This window comes from Amblyomma mixtum, chromosome 2 (assembly GCF_055824585.1).
Source record: "Amblyomma mixtum isolate Tamu chromosome 2, ASM5582458v1, whole genome shotgun sequence".
NCBI classification, from domain to species: domain Eukaryota; kingdom Metazoa; phylum Arthropoda; class Arachnida; order Ixodida; family Ixodidae; genus Amblyomma; species Amblyomma mixtum.
The window spans coordinates 263,223,980-263,240,094 of record NC_143013.1 but is presented as its reverse complement, the minus strand read 5'-3'; positions in this window follow the sequence as shown (position 1 = coordinate 263,240,094).

Genomic DNA, 16,115 nt, shown 5'->3' with positions numbered 1-16,115 from the left:
TACAAGGCTGCGAGTACGACTGCAACGTGGCCGGCAGCGGGATCTGAACGTAGGTATTATCCGGCTGCTGTGGCGGCGACGCAAAAACGTCGCAGGTCGCTGAACTTGCTGTGTGCCGCTACTCTCACGGGCTGTGATGCAGTAAACTGTTGCAAAGCGTGGAGACGGAGCCGAGGGAGGCGACTTACGATTGCCATCCGTAGTGAAGAGAGCGAATGCTGAGTTAACGGTAGCATAGTCGGCAGACGCAAAGGAGCATGGGACGGCAGGATAACAATCGGCTCTGACTAGTGGTGCAGACGCCAGCGGCTGCGGTGAATGCGACGCCCGGTGGTGTCTCGATGCCTCATGGAGAACACGGGCTGTCGTGGTTGTCTCGGCAGTAGCGGTGGCACAGGCATGGCTAGCGGCGTCTGATGTACAGCTAGCAGACTGGCGAAATTGACGCAGGCAGTCCGGCGCAACTAGGTAGCGTTGAGAGTGCGTATGGCTCGCTGCAGGAGGCTGAGTGGGCCGCGCCGTAGGCAAGGACGGATGTGCTCACAAACTGTGCGGGGAAGGCGACGGGTGTCCACAGGTCGAAGAGGCAGTCGAAAAGATGGGGCCCTCGGCGAGTGGTGCCTCAACCGGCAGTAGCGCGAGAGTATACTCGTGGGAGTGTCCAGGGAAGGCTGAACAGGAGATGCTGGCGGACAGGTGCTTGCAGCCGTAATTGCGTCCGCTGCCACATTATGCGGCGGAGTGCCGGCAGCGGTGTGGTGGAGTGTAGTGCCGTAAAAACGAAAACATCCTTCTTTCAGTGCATCGAACAGGTGGTCGTCCAGCGGTGGAAGGTCGAGTCGGTCAAAGATGTTGGCGGGCAGCTTCCACTTGACGAGGAGGAATCGCCAAATCTGGGACGACATGCCGTTGACTCATACCTCCGTTTGCGCGAACCATACAATAGGGCTGTGCGGGCGGAATGGCCACAGCTGACGTAGGACGCGTCCCGGGGGCGTGTTCGCCAAATGCAGCCGGTACAGTCGACTGCGTAACAGCCGAGCAATAGAAGAGGCAGTGGGCCAGGTCGGCATAGATACAGGGGCAGTTGGGACAGGAAGGGTCCGATCGATAGCGAGAGAGAAAGAGGCGAGACGGGGTGATGACTGCATTCATTTGGATGTGCCGAAGAAGGCGAGCCTCCGGCACCGTGAGTGATGGATGAGGGGGAGGGAAATGCGTTTGTCGAGGCGGAGCTCGAGGTAGACCTCTTTTATGGTGCGGAGAAGGGTGAGTCTTCCACTGTCCTCCGAGGGCTTCGCCCAGGGGATCAACGGTGCCCGGAAAAGTGTGTCGCGGGCGAGCTTATGGGTCAGCTCATCGCCGTCAATCCCTGAATGTCCAGAGACCCAGCGGCGGAAAACGATGGAAGGCTGAAATGCGGAGACCGCTCGTTCGACCTCCTGTTGGAGAGAAGGGGTTGGGTGCGTTTCTGTATGTGGTGTATAGCGACTTGTGAGTTTGAATAGACTGTGTACTCGTGGAGAGAGGGAAGGAGAGCAAATGACTGGACGGCATGCGCAATGGCGAGGACCTCGAGGGACAATGCATCCGGAGGGCATACAGCCCACTGGTGTGGGTTTCAGGAGCGCGAAGGTGGGGATGGTACAGGGCGTAGCCGCAGGAACCTCGAGGAGCCACGAAGGAGGCATCCGTGTAGGCTACACCCTAGGTATCAAAGAGAGGGGAATGGTGCTGCGCGGCCGCATGGCGGCGGCCGGCGTGCAGGATGGGGGACATGTTGGTCGGGAGGGGAAGGATACGAAGATTGGGAGTCGGGATGGGAATAAGAGAGGTAAACGGGGCGACGGGAATGAGCGAGATACCCGCTTGAGTCAGTAACTACTGGCCCTGACGGGTAAAGGAAAGGCGGACAAGCTGCGAGTCACGATGGAGAGAGAGGAGAGAAAAGAGAGGAAGAACGAGGCCTGCGGCAAAGATCTTAGCGGTAGAGGTAGTGATAGGGAGGTTGAGAGCTGCCTTGTAGAGGCCCACAAGGGCAGTCTCGAGAGCGTTAAGTTGAGTCTGAGTGAAGGAAGCGTAGGGTGCAAAGTACAAGACCTTGTTGAGCGCCAGCGCGTGGACAACTCGGCACGCGTGAGCCTCGTGGAGACCTGAGCGTCGAGTGACCACGCGCCGCAGGAGGTGAGTTACCGAGTGGCAGGTGGTGACAGCGTGGTGGAGGGTTTGCACGTTCTTGGCCGCATGCAGAGGAAAGCCAAGAACATTGCATTGCATGACGACAGGAATGGGAGAGCCAGAAAGGTGGAGAGTGACGAAGTGGTTGTGTGAGCGCTGGCATGAGGAATGGTTGAGAAGGAGAAGCTCGGATTTTTTAGGAGCAAGAGAGAGGCCAGCGGTGGTGAGAAAAGAGTCGATGAGATCTAGGCCACGTTGCAGGGTGCCCTGTACGTGACCGGGAGAGCCAGACGAACACCAGAGTGATGTCATCGGAGTAAAATGTATTATGCAGGCCGGGAATTTCAGCTAGCTGGGAGGCGAGACGGGCCATAGCAAGATTGAAAAGGGTAGGAGAGAGAACAGCACCTTGAGGAGTGTCACGGGTGAGGTGTTGGGGGTGGACAGATGGGCGTCCACTCGAAAGCGAGCCACAGGTTTAGAGAGGATTTAGCGGATATAAGAGTACATGCGGGAGCCACCGTCTAGGGAGGCGAGTAGGGAAATGATGTCGTCGTGGCAAACACCGTCGAAGGCCTTGCAAACATCGACGGTCACAAGTGCTCGAATTTGAGTGGGGGTAGGTGACAGAAAGGTGTGCTGGAGAATCAGAAACATGTCCTGTGCACAGACGCGGCGTCGCAAGGCGATGAGAGAATGCGGGAGAACTCCCTCGCCTCGAGAAAATTAGAGAGCCGATTCAGGGCTATTCGCTCAAGGGTCTTGCCAACACACGATGTCAGGGAGACTGGGCGGAGGTTAGAGAGAGAGGGATGTTTGCCCGGCAGGCAGCCGCTGTCCCAGGCCTCATTGTAGGTTTGAAGGAGGAATTCTTTGGCGCAGTCAGGAAGGTTGCGAAGTGTGGTGTATGTAATGGCATCCTCACCGGGAGCCGAGCGTGTAGCATTAGCAGCCAGAGCCGATTCGAGCTCTCGGAGAGTGAAGGAGTGGTCCAGATCGGAGTTAGGTCCGCCCGAGTACACCGGGTAGGACGCACGCACGCACGCACACGCACATACACACACACGCACGCACACACACACGCACGCACGCACACACACACCACCGGCTTTTCTCGGGATGGGTCTATAATGCTTTCGCAATAAAAGAAAGAAATCTTCCTCAATGGGACCGACCTTTCGGGAAACGAAGATGGTGAAGATATGCCAGCGCAAGCGACTTGCGACTGTGTCCCGTTATGAACTTTTCCAACTTCACCAGAATCTCAGCCACTAGGCCATCCTTGCGAGAGCGAACTGTACACACTTAAAATTCCCATGGAACATTCGTTCATGCGCTTCAAGGCAATGTGAAGTTACGGCAATGATGCTACTGTGCTGCAGGATTCCTCGTCTCAACCTTTATGTTGTTCTGGGTTCACGCCGTCGAATCTATGTGTGTCATTGCGGGCGGTTGATGCGGGAGAGAATTAAGTATTTACAAATTACCCTCGCTCGATTAGAGCTACCGTTTACTCTTTCCGTCCTCCTCTCCTTCGGTCCAACTATCAAAGGCCATGCCATTGTCAAGATATTGTGGGCGGCTTGATGTTTGCTTGGCGCCGAAATTATAATTAATCGGGCCAACCTGCCCACCACTGCACTCTCCTTAAGTTTGGAGGAGGAGGAGCGACAAACTTCTCCACCCCGCGTGCAAAAGATGAGGTTCGACTGCTGACCGGCGATAGGGGCCACTCCTGATTAGCCGTTGACCGGAGGCACGAGGCGTAGGCAAGTTTCTTAACAAGCAAGCACCTTTACTTGGGCAAAGAACAACACGAAAGTTACAAAACAAAGCCCAACGAAGTAGCGTGCGTACAAAGGCGCCACGCAAATTACAAGCACAGATTAAGAACACAAACAACTATTAACAGGGAAAAGGAAACATCAAGGCGATCACTATGCAGCACGTTACGACAACAAAGCAATACTGTACAAAAGTTTTGGACAAGAAAGGGCGACAGGACAAAGACAAGAGTAAAGCGAGTGGTGAGAAACGGTGGCTTAGCTCCGTAGTGGCAAGGTCCGGTCGCAGGGAGCGTCGGGCTGCGGAAGCGCGCGGGGCTGATGGGGGGTTGCGGATACGGGCGAACTTGGGCCACGCGTCTTCGGGCCGCCGTCGCCGCGCTCTACGCGTCAGACACCCGCCTTAGCTCGCTTGCAGACCACTTCCCTGGCTAACCTCACGCACGTCCCACGCACCGAAATCTCCAAGCCAACTGCCCGGCTCGCGGTTTTCCCGCCACCGCGTTCTCGCGACAAACAACAACAACAATCCTGAAGGCCCTGTGCGCCAACGATTTGCAGATGTTGAAAATGGGGGGGGGGGGGGGGGAGAAACCCGAAGAGATTGAGAAGGGACGCGAGGCTAAGAACGGTCCTAACGAGAAGCTTGCGAAGGTCGGGAATAGTGCTGGGGCTTTCAACCGACCGCTTCCCGTCCCTACATCGTGCACGAGCCCGCTTCCCGGCGATAAGCGTTTTGTTCTTTTTTTCCTTTCTCTTGTTTAGCTCTTTAGCTTTCTCTTGTTTAGCGATCGAGTACAGCGTGTATAAGACCTTTCCGAGCGGTCAGGTCAATGAACGATGTACATCTTCTACTGTAGGCCTCTTTTGGACAAAGTGCATCAATGGGCGTCATTTATAAAGAAGTGCGCTGTTTCTCCCCACGTGCCTAATGTGTCCTGCTCAGATGTCATCGTTCGTATTATTAATTGTTTTGCTGACATTTAACGCCCGAGAGATCAGTAAGCAGCATTTTGTGCTTACATTTCTCGGAAAGTGTATTCATCGGGATGCGCATAATTATTTGGTTTTTTTCTTATCAAAAGACATGGGTCGCGGTCTTATATCCTCACTTAATCAAAGAAAAGCGCGTTTAGAGCCCAAGAAAACCACACATACCATATGAACAAAATTGTTGTATTTGTGATCCCGATTAGAGTAGCCTTGGTTAGAGTTTCACGGCTGTCGAGACTCCCTCTGAAAAATGCCCTGCGCCTCGGATATTCTAAAGATGCTGTACACATGCTAATCTGGTACGTAACAACCTTCGCACCTCAAAACCTAATACTTGCTTTTTTCATCGATGCAGACGCCACATAAACACTCATATAAAAATTAATTACGACCCACCTCTCTTTCATACGGACCAGTATACTTTAAAAAAAAAAAACACTGAAAAAAGGGAACTTACCAGTGCTGAAGAACTGTTTGTTGCGGTTTTGTTGCGTGTTCCACAGTTATAAAATCATACCTCTTTTTGCAAGACCAGCACTTCCAAACGAATCGAAATGTTGAATTGAGAGCACCAAAATGTGAAAAAATTTAAACATTGAGGAAATTTTAGGTTTAAATTTGTACCTCACCAAATTTTAAGCCAGGTATTTAGGATTAGTGAGAAAAAAGTATCAATAGATACTTTCTAATTCATACATTCGTTCAGAGTGTACGGCTGGAGGATTTTTTCACGATAGATGCTACATTTTTTTTTCGTCCTCTAATGTTTCCTTACGATGAGAAGACATTTGACTCAGTCGAAACGTCAGGCGTTATGCATGCATCACGGGATCAGGATATAGAGGGACCTTATGTAAAAGTATTCGAAGAGCCGTTATAAACGGCTGCACATCAACCATAGCCCTCCGTAAAGACAGCAATAAAATTCCAGTAAGGAAGGGTGTCAGGCCGGGAGGCATGATTTCTCCAGTGCAGTGCACCGCATGTTTACAGGGGCTATTCAGATACCTGTATTAGGAGCAGCTCATTATAAGAGTTAGTAGAGAACACTTTAGTAATATGGGACTCGCAAATGATATTACGCTGGTAAGTCAGCCGGGGGGGTGAATTGCAACGCATGATCATTGATTTAGACAGGCAAAACAGAACGCTGGATCTAAAAGTTAATATGCAGAAAACTAAAATAATGCTCGGGAGTCTCTAAAGTGAACCGCAGTTTACGATTGTTAGCGAGCGGCTGGAAGTGGTAAGGGAATACGTCTATTTAGGGCAGGTAGTGGCCGCAGATGGGAATCACAAGAGCGAAATAACTAGAATAAGATTGGGGTGGAACGCATTTGGAATGATCTCTAAGATCAGGAAAGGCAGCTTACCAATATTCCTCAAGAGAAATGTGCCGCCGCGGTGGCTCAGTGGTTATGGCGCTCGGCTGCTGATCCGAAACACGCGGGTTCGTTCCCGGCAGCGATGGTCGAATTTCGATGGCGGCGAAATTCTAGAGGCCCGTATACTGGGCGATGCAAGTGCACGTTAAAGAACTCCAGGTGGTAGAAATTTCTGGAGCCCTCTACTAAGGCGTCCCTCACAGCCGGAGTCGCTTTTGGACGTTAAACCCGCATAAACCACCAAAGCCCTTAAAGAGAAAAGTATATTAAGGGAAGGCTGCAGCGACGGCGTAGAGGTAGAGAATCCGCCTCGTGTGCAGAAGGATCAAGCTGCAATCCCTGTGCCGCGCAATTATCAACCGGATTACAGAAAAAAAAAAAAACTGCGCGTCGATGGAACGTAACCAGGCCTGGGCTTAAGAGCATAAGATTACAGGTCGAATCAAAGCGTAGCAAATCAGAGGGATTCGCACCGATTATTTTTGGTTCCCCAAACCGTGACTTCTTGAAGCTTCATCTTATGGGGAACAGCGCAACAAGGGCGGGACACACAGAGGACGCAAGAAAAAACGACCCCCGCTGCCATGTTGGCGTCCACTGTGCCAAATGCGAGTGCAACCATGAAAGGGAACACGAAAGAAGGTTTGAAGAAGTGCTGATTCCTGACACAAAATTCCGTTGCAAAAAATGCAAGTGAGCCCCTATCTACAAAAAGACAGCAGCGCTTCTTCGCCACAAGGACAAGGTGACGCGCGAAGTAATGGATGCGTTTTTTGATCTACAATCAGGCATCAAAGTGCGTCAGCCACACTTCCGTGACAATGATTGACAAAGAAATAGACTTTCTTGCCTCCTACATGACATAGTTTCATTTGACTAGGTTTTTTTGTTATTTTTTCCTGCATATATTCCACGTTCTGTCTTTCAATAAAATCAGTCGCTAGTCAGCGCTTGTCTTCTGTGTGTCCCGCCTTTGTTGCCCTTTTCCCCACAAGATTAATATTTACCAACTCGCCCAAATTTCAGCTTTACTCAATGTGATTTGTCGAAATTTCAAACGTCCATAACGGCCAAACTAAACTAATTCACGTAGGACATTCGAAGCGGTGTCAAACGATTGGTCTTCTTGAGCTGTATACTTTAGCATCGAAAAAAAGGATATCCGGATATAACAAAAAATTTATACCGGATATAGCGAAGGTGGTTAATGACGCAATATTCGTTTGATATTGCTAACGCTCGATACACATATGCTGCATGAACGTTTTGCTCTTTTTTTTTTCCTTTCTCTTCTTTTGCGATCTAGCACAGCGTGTAGAACGCCTTTTCGAGCGGTCAGGCCAATGAACGACGTCCATCTTCCACTGTACACCTCTTTTGGACAAAGCGCATCAATTATAATAACCAGGACAGCAGCTTGGGCATGTTGGTTATTCATTTGTGACGGAACAGCGCAAAACACCGGGACAAGAGACAAGCGCTGACTTACAACTGGTTTTTATTTCGAAGAAACACTGCTTCTTATACCTTCTTCCCCCTCAAAAAAACACAACAAATGCGTCACAACCATATCGTTCAAGCGTCCAAAAAAACATAAGATAAATAATCACAGAGATTTATAATCACATTTTTAACATTTCAAATTCTTTCTTAGTCAAAGCAACAGACGGCGTGCTGACACAATCGTCGCGCAGACTCGCTATCGAAGCTGCCTCGATTATTTCCCTGACTAACTGGTCTTTGTGATTAGCCAAAGCTTTGCATTTCTGGAAAACAGGTGCACAACTTGTTGAAGGGCAATCTCTGCAATGAATTCCCAGGTTCCGGCAAGCTTGCTCGAAATTAGTTTTGTGTTCTAGTAGCCTTTCGTTCATGCACCTACCAGTCTGCCCTATGTATTGTTTACCACATGCCACTGGCAACGAATAAACAAGGCCTTCGGTGCACTCCACAAAGGGGGTTCGATGCTTTATCGTGCATCCCTGCTACGCCTAGAAAGAATTTGAAATGTTAAAAATGTGATTATAAATATCTGTGATTATTTATCTTATGTTTTTTTGGACGCTTGAACGATATGGTTGTGACGCATTTGTTGTGTTTTTTTGAGGGGGAAGAAGGTATAAGAAGCAGTGTTTCTTCGAAATAAAAACCAGTTGTAAGTCAGCGCTTGTCTCTTGTCCCGGTGTTTTGCGCTGTTCCGTCACAATTATAATAAGTGCGCTATTTTTCCCCGCATGCCTAGTGCGTCCTGTTCGGACGTCATTGTTCGCATTAGCGCTTGGCCAATCTGCATGCAGTATTTTGTGGGTACGTCGCTCCGAAAGTGCGTCCCTCGGGATCCGTATGATTATTTGCATTCCTTCTATTCAAAGTAGATGTGTCGCGATCTTAGATCTTCACATAAACTAGTAATGGCGCCTTTAGAGTCCAAAAGGCCATACATTCCATACGAACAAAATTTTTGTGTTCGTCATCATGGTTAGAGTACCCTTGGTCAGGGTTTCGTGAATGTCGAGACTCCCTCTGAGAAATGCCTCGGATGTCCTAAAGATGCTGTACACAAGCTAAACTTGTACGTAGCAGTCTTCGTACCTCAAAACCTATTCTCTGCAGTGTTCATCGATGCAAACGCGACATAAACACTCATATAAAAATTAATTACGACCCACCTCTCTCCCATACGCGCCAGCATAATTAAAAAAAATACAATAAAAAAGGAAACTTAGTAGTGCTGAAGAACTTTTGGATGCGTGTTGCATAGTTCTAAAATCATATTTCTTTTTTCAGGACCAGTACTTCAAAACGAATCCAAACATTGAATTGAGAACATCAAAATGTGAAAACATTTAACATGTGAAGAATGTCGTGGTGAAGAATGTCATGGAGTGAAGAGTATCATTGGAGTGTAACGCATTTGGCAGGTTCTCTCAGATAATGAATGGCAGTTTACCAGTTTCCTAAGAGTTAAGTGCCGCCGCGATGGCTCTCTGGTTATGCCGCTCGGCTCGAAAGAGGCGGTTTCGATTCCACCCGCGACGGTCGAATTTCTATGCGGGCGAAATTCTAGAGGTCCGTGTACTGTGCGATGCCTAATAGGTGGGCATCGGTAAGATATAGCAGTTGCATACTTTTCTCTTGAGGGAAATTGGTAAACTGCCATTCGGGATCTGAGAGATCCTGCCATATGCGCTCCACCCCATTCTTTTTCTTCTAGTTATTTCCCTCTCATGATCGGGATCAGCAGTCACTATACTTGCCCTAAGTAGACGTGTTCTCTTTCCACTTCCTGCATATCGCTACCAATTGTGAACTGCTGTTCCCTTTCTAGACTGTTGAACATTACTTTGATTTTCTGCATGTTAATTTTTAGACCCACCGTTCTGCTCTGTCTGTCTTATTGATCATGCTTTGGAGTTCATCTCCTGAATGATTTAGCACGGCAATGTTATTAGCGAACGGTAGATTACTTAGGTACTCTCCATTAATTCTTATCCCAATTCGGGCTTCGGAATGCCTCTTGTAAATAGGCGGTGCATAGCATTGGCGAAATCGTGTCTCCCTGCCTGACGCCCTTCCATGTTGGAATGTTATTGCTGTCTTTATGAAGGACTAGGGTAGCTGTGCAGTCGTTTTAGATATCTTCCAGTATTATCAGATAAGACTCTTCTACACCCTGATTCCGCAATGTCCGCATGACTGCTGAGGTCTGCACTGAGTCAAATGCTTTCTCGAAAATGTAGGCTATATATAGGGGTTGGTTATATTCTGCGCATTTCTATATCACCTGCTTGACAGTGTGAATATGGTCTATTGTGGAGTACCCTTTACGAATGCCTGCCTGATTATTCAGTTAATCTAAGTCTAAGGTTGCCCTGACTCTATTAGCGATTACCTTTGTAAATACCTTGTAGGCAACGGACAGTAAGCTGATCGGTCTGTAATTTTTCAATTCCTTGACGTCTTTTTTCTCATGAATCAAGGTAATGTTAGCGTTCTTCCAAGCTTCTGGTAAGCTCGAGGTCATAAGGCGTTGCGTATACAAGGTGTCTAGTTTTTCGAGCACTATCTCTCCCCCATCACAAATCTGCTGTTATCTGATCCTCACTAGCTGCTTTCCCCCCTTGCATTGCTGCTAAGTCTTTCCTTATACTTCCTCTATCGTTACTGGCGGGGTGCCGAATCGCTCTGCGCTACTGTCTCCCTCATTAACGTTCTGACTACATTGATTACTCTATAGATTTGTGCAGAAGTCTCCGGCTACTTTAACTATCTTATCCATATTGCTAATGTCATTACCCTCTCTGCCTCTTAACGAATACACCCGGTTTTTGCCTACGCCTGGTTTCCTCTTTGTTGCTTTCAGGCTACATCCGTTCTTTAGAGCACGCTCGATTCTCTTCATATTAAACTTGCTTATGTCGGCTACCTTGCTCTTATTTATTCACTTCGATAGCTCTGCTAGTTCTATTCTGTCTGTAGAGTTAGACGCCCTCTTACTTTGGTGTTTCTTAATGGGATCTTTCCTGCCTGGGGGAATACTGGCTATACTTCAGGTTGGTTCTTTATGTCACACAGATGCTGACTTAAAAAGAATTACAGGAATCGATGCACAGGAACGGGAGTTATTCAGTGAAGAAATTTGAAAATACAAGCAAACAAAACGCTGCCCTCAACTCGATTTTGGCAGGGCTTCCCACTCCTATTTCGCTCTCCCAATGACGGCACCTGGCGCAACCAATCAAAATAGCCAGCCAGAGCACGTCGCGGAAGTTTGTACTCCATGACTGCCTGCTCTCTGTAACTCGTTCTTGCTGAGACCGAGCGCCCCTGGTGGTGTATTTTTATTTTACTTGCTTTGCAGGGCTTTTATCTAAGACAAACAAGTTGTTTTTGTTGATCTAATATAAAACGCAGACAGGTGGCAAAATGTGTCTCTATTTATTCACACAATTTGCAGTATATTTACTGTTTGTCCGATCATCAAGCTTGCGCCAGGTGATGTCATATCCGCTGCTAAAAACCCGCCACTGTGTGGCGACACCATCAGAGCCATGAAGTTGTTTTTGGGAGGACATTAAAATATTAAAAAACGGAATATACGCGGTATTACCGACGCTAATAGCACCATTATAACTCACTGTACGCAATCAACAGGCAAAACAGTTAACTAAGTTTGTGTTTCTGGGCCCCTTTAAGGCGGTAGGTGCCCGGTCGCCATGAGGTATGAAATTGTGAGCTGCCGAGTGCTGGCGACATGGCCGCCATGTTAAGCCTAACCATAAGTAAATATTAACCTAATTAGACAGTACTGGTGTCTAACATGTCCTACTCATCGAACCCGTTACGAATATCCATTAGTTAGATCATGACGTTATCGGTTAGGTGATTAGAAGCAATTAAATATCAGCGTAACCATAACTAAATATTAATTTCATTAGTTAATTTTGGTGTCTAACCTTTTCTACTCATATAGAGGATTCCAAATATCTAATTCATTTTATGATGCCTCATAGTTACTGAGTTAAAAGCGGTCAAACATAGTCATGTGGCTAGTTAATTATGACGTCACAAAATCAGTGACGTCACCAATCACCAATTCGATATACTAATGACGTCGCCAATCAGTCACCAATTGGGTTGCTATACCGATTTGCTATGGGGGCCGCCATCTTGAATTCCTTGCACTTAGAAAATTTCACGCCGAAGGGAAGTGGGCAGATTCCAAGAAATCGAGAAACGTGATGAATTAGAGCTAACGATCTTAAAAAGCCGATTGTGTTTTTGAATTACGTGTCACTTTAACCTTTAGGAAGTTTGCAACTATAAAGCGAAAGGTTCGAGTGATTTCGTTCGCAAGTGGCTGACGTGTCGCTCGAATGTTGAACGGGTTAAAAAATACGTCAAACACTGTAGTTTCTAAAAATACAAAAGACACACACAGATAGGCACGAACGACATTTCACTTTCGATAAGGAACACATTCATTACAAGCCTTTCTCTTCATACCGCCTTATTAACAGTGACATTTTCACCAGGAGAAAGAAAGTTTCGGTGGCCTTAGAACACGAGTGCGTCGCTTCGCAGGATGGTGGAGACACAGCAGTATATAGGGGTCCTTTAAAGAAGAACGGAAAGTTGGGCGAGTTGGTTGTTATCCATTTTTTAACAACGCAATAAAGACGACGATATTTGTACACACAATAAAACGAGCGCTAACTTTCAACTGAAAATTTATTATCACAAACGACATTTATACATAAGCCTGCCAAAAGACACACAAAAACCTACTTATCCTATCTTAATCTTCCGGCAACGACTTCCCAAGAAAGGCCAATTCACCTTTAATCAATAACAACGGCGGTTTTGCCACACACGCGGAACCCCCCTTATCAATGTGATACGCCTCTACAAATTCTCTTACCATCTGATGTTTGTGTTTAAAAATTACAGACGTCTCTTTAAGCAAAAGAGTGCAGGCGTGTTCACGTTGTCTGCAATGAAGAGCTAAATTTGGTCCGCCTGCTTTGTCCAACGAATTAAAATGTTCCCTTGGGCGGCCGTTTAGCAATGTCCTGTCTGTCCTACATACCATGCGCCGCAAGACAGAGGGATTCTGCATACAATCCCTCTTACGCAATCGACCCTCCTTTCAGCATGGTTAGTGGTACATTCACTTTCGGCCCTCCTACCAAGTAGGGACTCACGCCTTCTTTGTACAGCCGGGCAAATATTACTCAATTTTCAAAACAAAACGTCAGCCTCATATTTACGGCCCACTTTCTTCAGATGGTGAGAGACCCAGTGGGTGTAAAGAATAACCGCGACCTTCTGGCGCTTGGCTGCTTCAGGCATGTGGTTATATTTCATTTTTGACACCATTCTTTCACATCTTTCACATCTCTTGCATCCCTTGCATTTGAAGACCCTTCTCGCACAAGTTACACTGAAGTCGTCCGGGAATACCTTCAGGACAATAATTTTGGTGACTTTCATCTCTTCACTGTGGACGTAGAAGACTTATACTACACGATTCCTCACGATTGTTTGCTGCGCTTTGTGAGGGACTGCTTTACAGAAGAAAATGACGAGGTGCGGTTCCGCAACGTTTGTGGTGTGTCGGTGGATGCCTTTCTTGAAGTACTGTGCATGTACAGAGGGCAAAACACATGCCTAGAACAACCAAACTCTGTGTTCCGCAGCTCCCAAAGCCGCTGCAACCAAGAGGGCAAAAAATGACAATGAAATTCTGTGAGTTTAACAGCACATGTTTACATCCAGACCATTTTTAACCATATCTTATCGCTAGTTAACGCGTGATACGCCCGAAACACGCTCAGAGCGTGTTCTAGGCATGCGTTTTGCCCTCTGTACCTTAGATCAATCATTGTTGCTTGGAATGGTGGTGTGGTTATACAGTGCTCTGGGATTTGTATCGGTTCTCGTGTGACACCGATGTTAAGCAATTCGTTCCTCAGCAAGGTTATGTTCCTCAGCGGGATTATGTATAAATGTCGTTTGCGATAATAAATTTTCAGTTGAAAGTCAGCGCTCGTGCTGTAGTGTGTGTAAACACCGTCGTCTTTCTTGTGCTGTTAATGAATGGATCCTTTAAAGAATAGCAATGCCTAATTATGTTTTCTATTTACTGCAGCTAGAGTTCCGTCCATACAACAGACAGTTTTAGCTTCACGTACGTAGAAGCTTCATGTAAGTAGAGCACTTACGAGTCACCAGTGCGCATGCACAGAAAGTGAAGTGTCTGCGTGGGTCGCACGGACGTACGTGAGATTCGGATCTTTGCGCTGCGGCCTTCAGGTTGCTTGATTGCGTGCGTGTCGTTGGCAAGATGGCGGCGCCCTGCCCGCCTGCTTCACAACGATAACAGCTTCGTCGCTATTCCCTCGACGTGGTATCGTGCTGTAAAGTGCTGTATTTGTATTCAGTTGGTCTATTCTTGCTCTCGCATTAAGTTTTAGGTGAGAACTAGCTTTTGTTTTCCAGATAGAAGTCCGTTTCAGCAGCTCCTAAGCCTGACGGAGAAGCGTTTGTGGTCGTCATAGCAATGAGTGCGCCGACGGTCTCGCGAGACCACGCGAAGCTCAAAACCTCGCGGGATATCGCGAGACCCTCGGCACGGTCAGAGGGAAAAGCAAAAAGGTGCACGTTTTGGCTCCATGCGCGCACGTCGTCAACATGAGTGGGACACCAGCGCGCCTTCGCTTCTCGAAAAGCGATGATTTAATTATGCTGCGGGACGTGAAGGAATGCAACCCCTTTGAAGATAACATGCAACATACAGTTCGGTGGACTGAAATTACTCAACGTTTGTCAGAAGAAAGGGGGAAAGTATTTACCGCCAGCACTGTGTCATGGCCTGGCTCCGCTCCAAGCAGCTCGACTAAACAAAATTAGTTTTCTTTGTCTGTACTAGATGGCGCGGCACAACATGCTAGTGCATTTTTTAGGTTCTATGGCAGATATACACAGTTTGCGTCCCGTACGTGTAGCTAAAACTGTACGAAGCGACACGAGCGTACGCTCACGTTTACGTGCGTGAAGGTTCTACGTACGTAAAACTAGAACTGTCTAATGTCCGTATTGTCCATACTATACAAAATTGGTGATTTCTGCCCCCATAAAGCATTTCTTTGCCTCTGGAATAACCAGTTGACAAAGCTGCATCCAGATGTTCTCTCGATGCATTTATACGGCACCAAAATATCTGTACGCGTACTGCGTTTAGTTACATCCTCGAAGGTATAACTTCCGTGCATGCATGCAGGATAGGGAAAATGACACTGTTAGAAGGAGAGTGCAGAAACTCTTCGCAAAGTGATGTGAAGCCCTGTCGCTATTTGCGCTGCACGATGACGTAGCGCGAAAAAGACTAAGACGTACACAAACGGTCAACAAGCATACGCACCAACAAACCCAAGCCAAAGCTCGTTCTGTTGCCATTTCTCACTGACTGCTTGGAAAATAAAATGATGCAGCAGAATATCCTGTCACACATTAGGCGGAATAGGATTGCCACTTTTTTAAATGGACATGCAAAAGTCTGCAGGCAAGCTGGTTTCCCAATCCCTAACGCAAGCTTTAATTCCGTCTTGACATAACTCTTGTGGCAGATAATGCTCGACAGAACTGCATCGCTATATGCAGTTCCGTCTGGACGGAACTTTAGCGCAAATTGTAGTTCCGTCTAGACGGAACTCTAGCGCAAATTGTAGTTCCGTCTGGACGGAACTTTAGCGCAAATTGTAGTTCCGTCTGGACGGAACTCTAGCCACAGCCTTATTTTTATTTATTTATTTCAAGATACCCCTAAAGGCCCTCTTCACGAGGGTACTACATAGGAGGTGATAAAAATTTCAACTTGAATACATAGAAGGAACATTAACATGAGTAACAGGGCAAAAAAAAAGAAGCAAGAAGAGAGCAATAACTGGTAGTCACCAAGAATCGAAATGTGGCGGAACAACAAGACGCAAAATAAACAAAATGAAAAAAAAACAAGAAATGAAAACACAAAGGTAAAAGCAACGTAATATGGCCGAATAAAGGTGTTCTACTGCTACTAATATATGCAATCACATTCAAAATGTATTAAACGGCACCGACATGTTGAAATCGCGTTGTGTAACACGACGCGATGCATTACAGTCGCATTAAGTACAAAATAAATCATTTGTCTGTGCGCCTACTTTAAAGGGACACTGAGGAGAAATCGCAGTTGGCTTGTATCGGTAGAATACCAACTTCCAACCACAAAAAC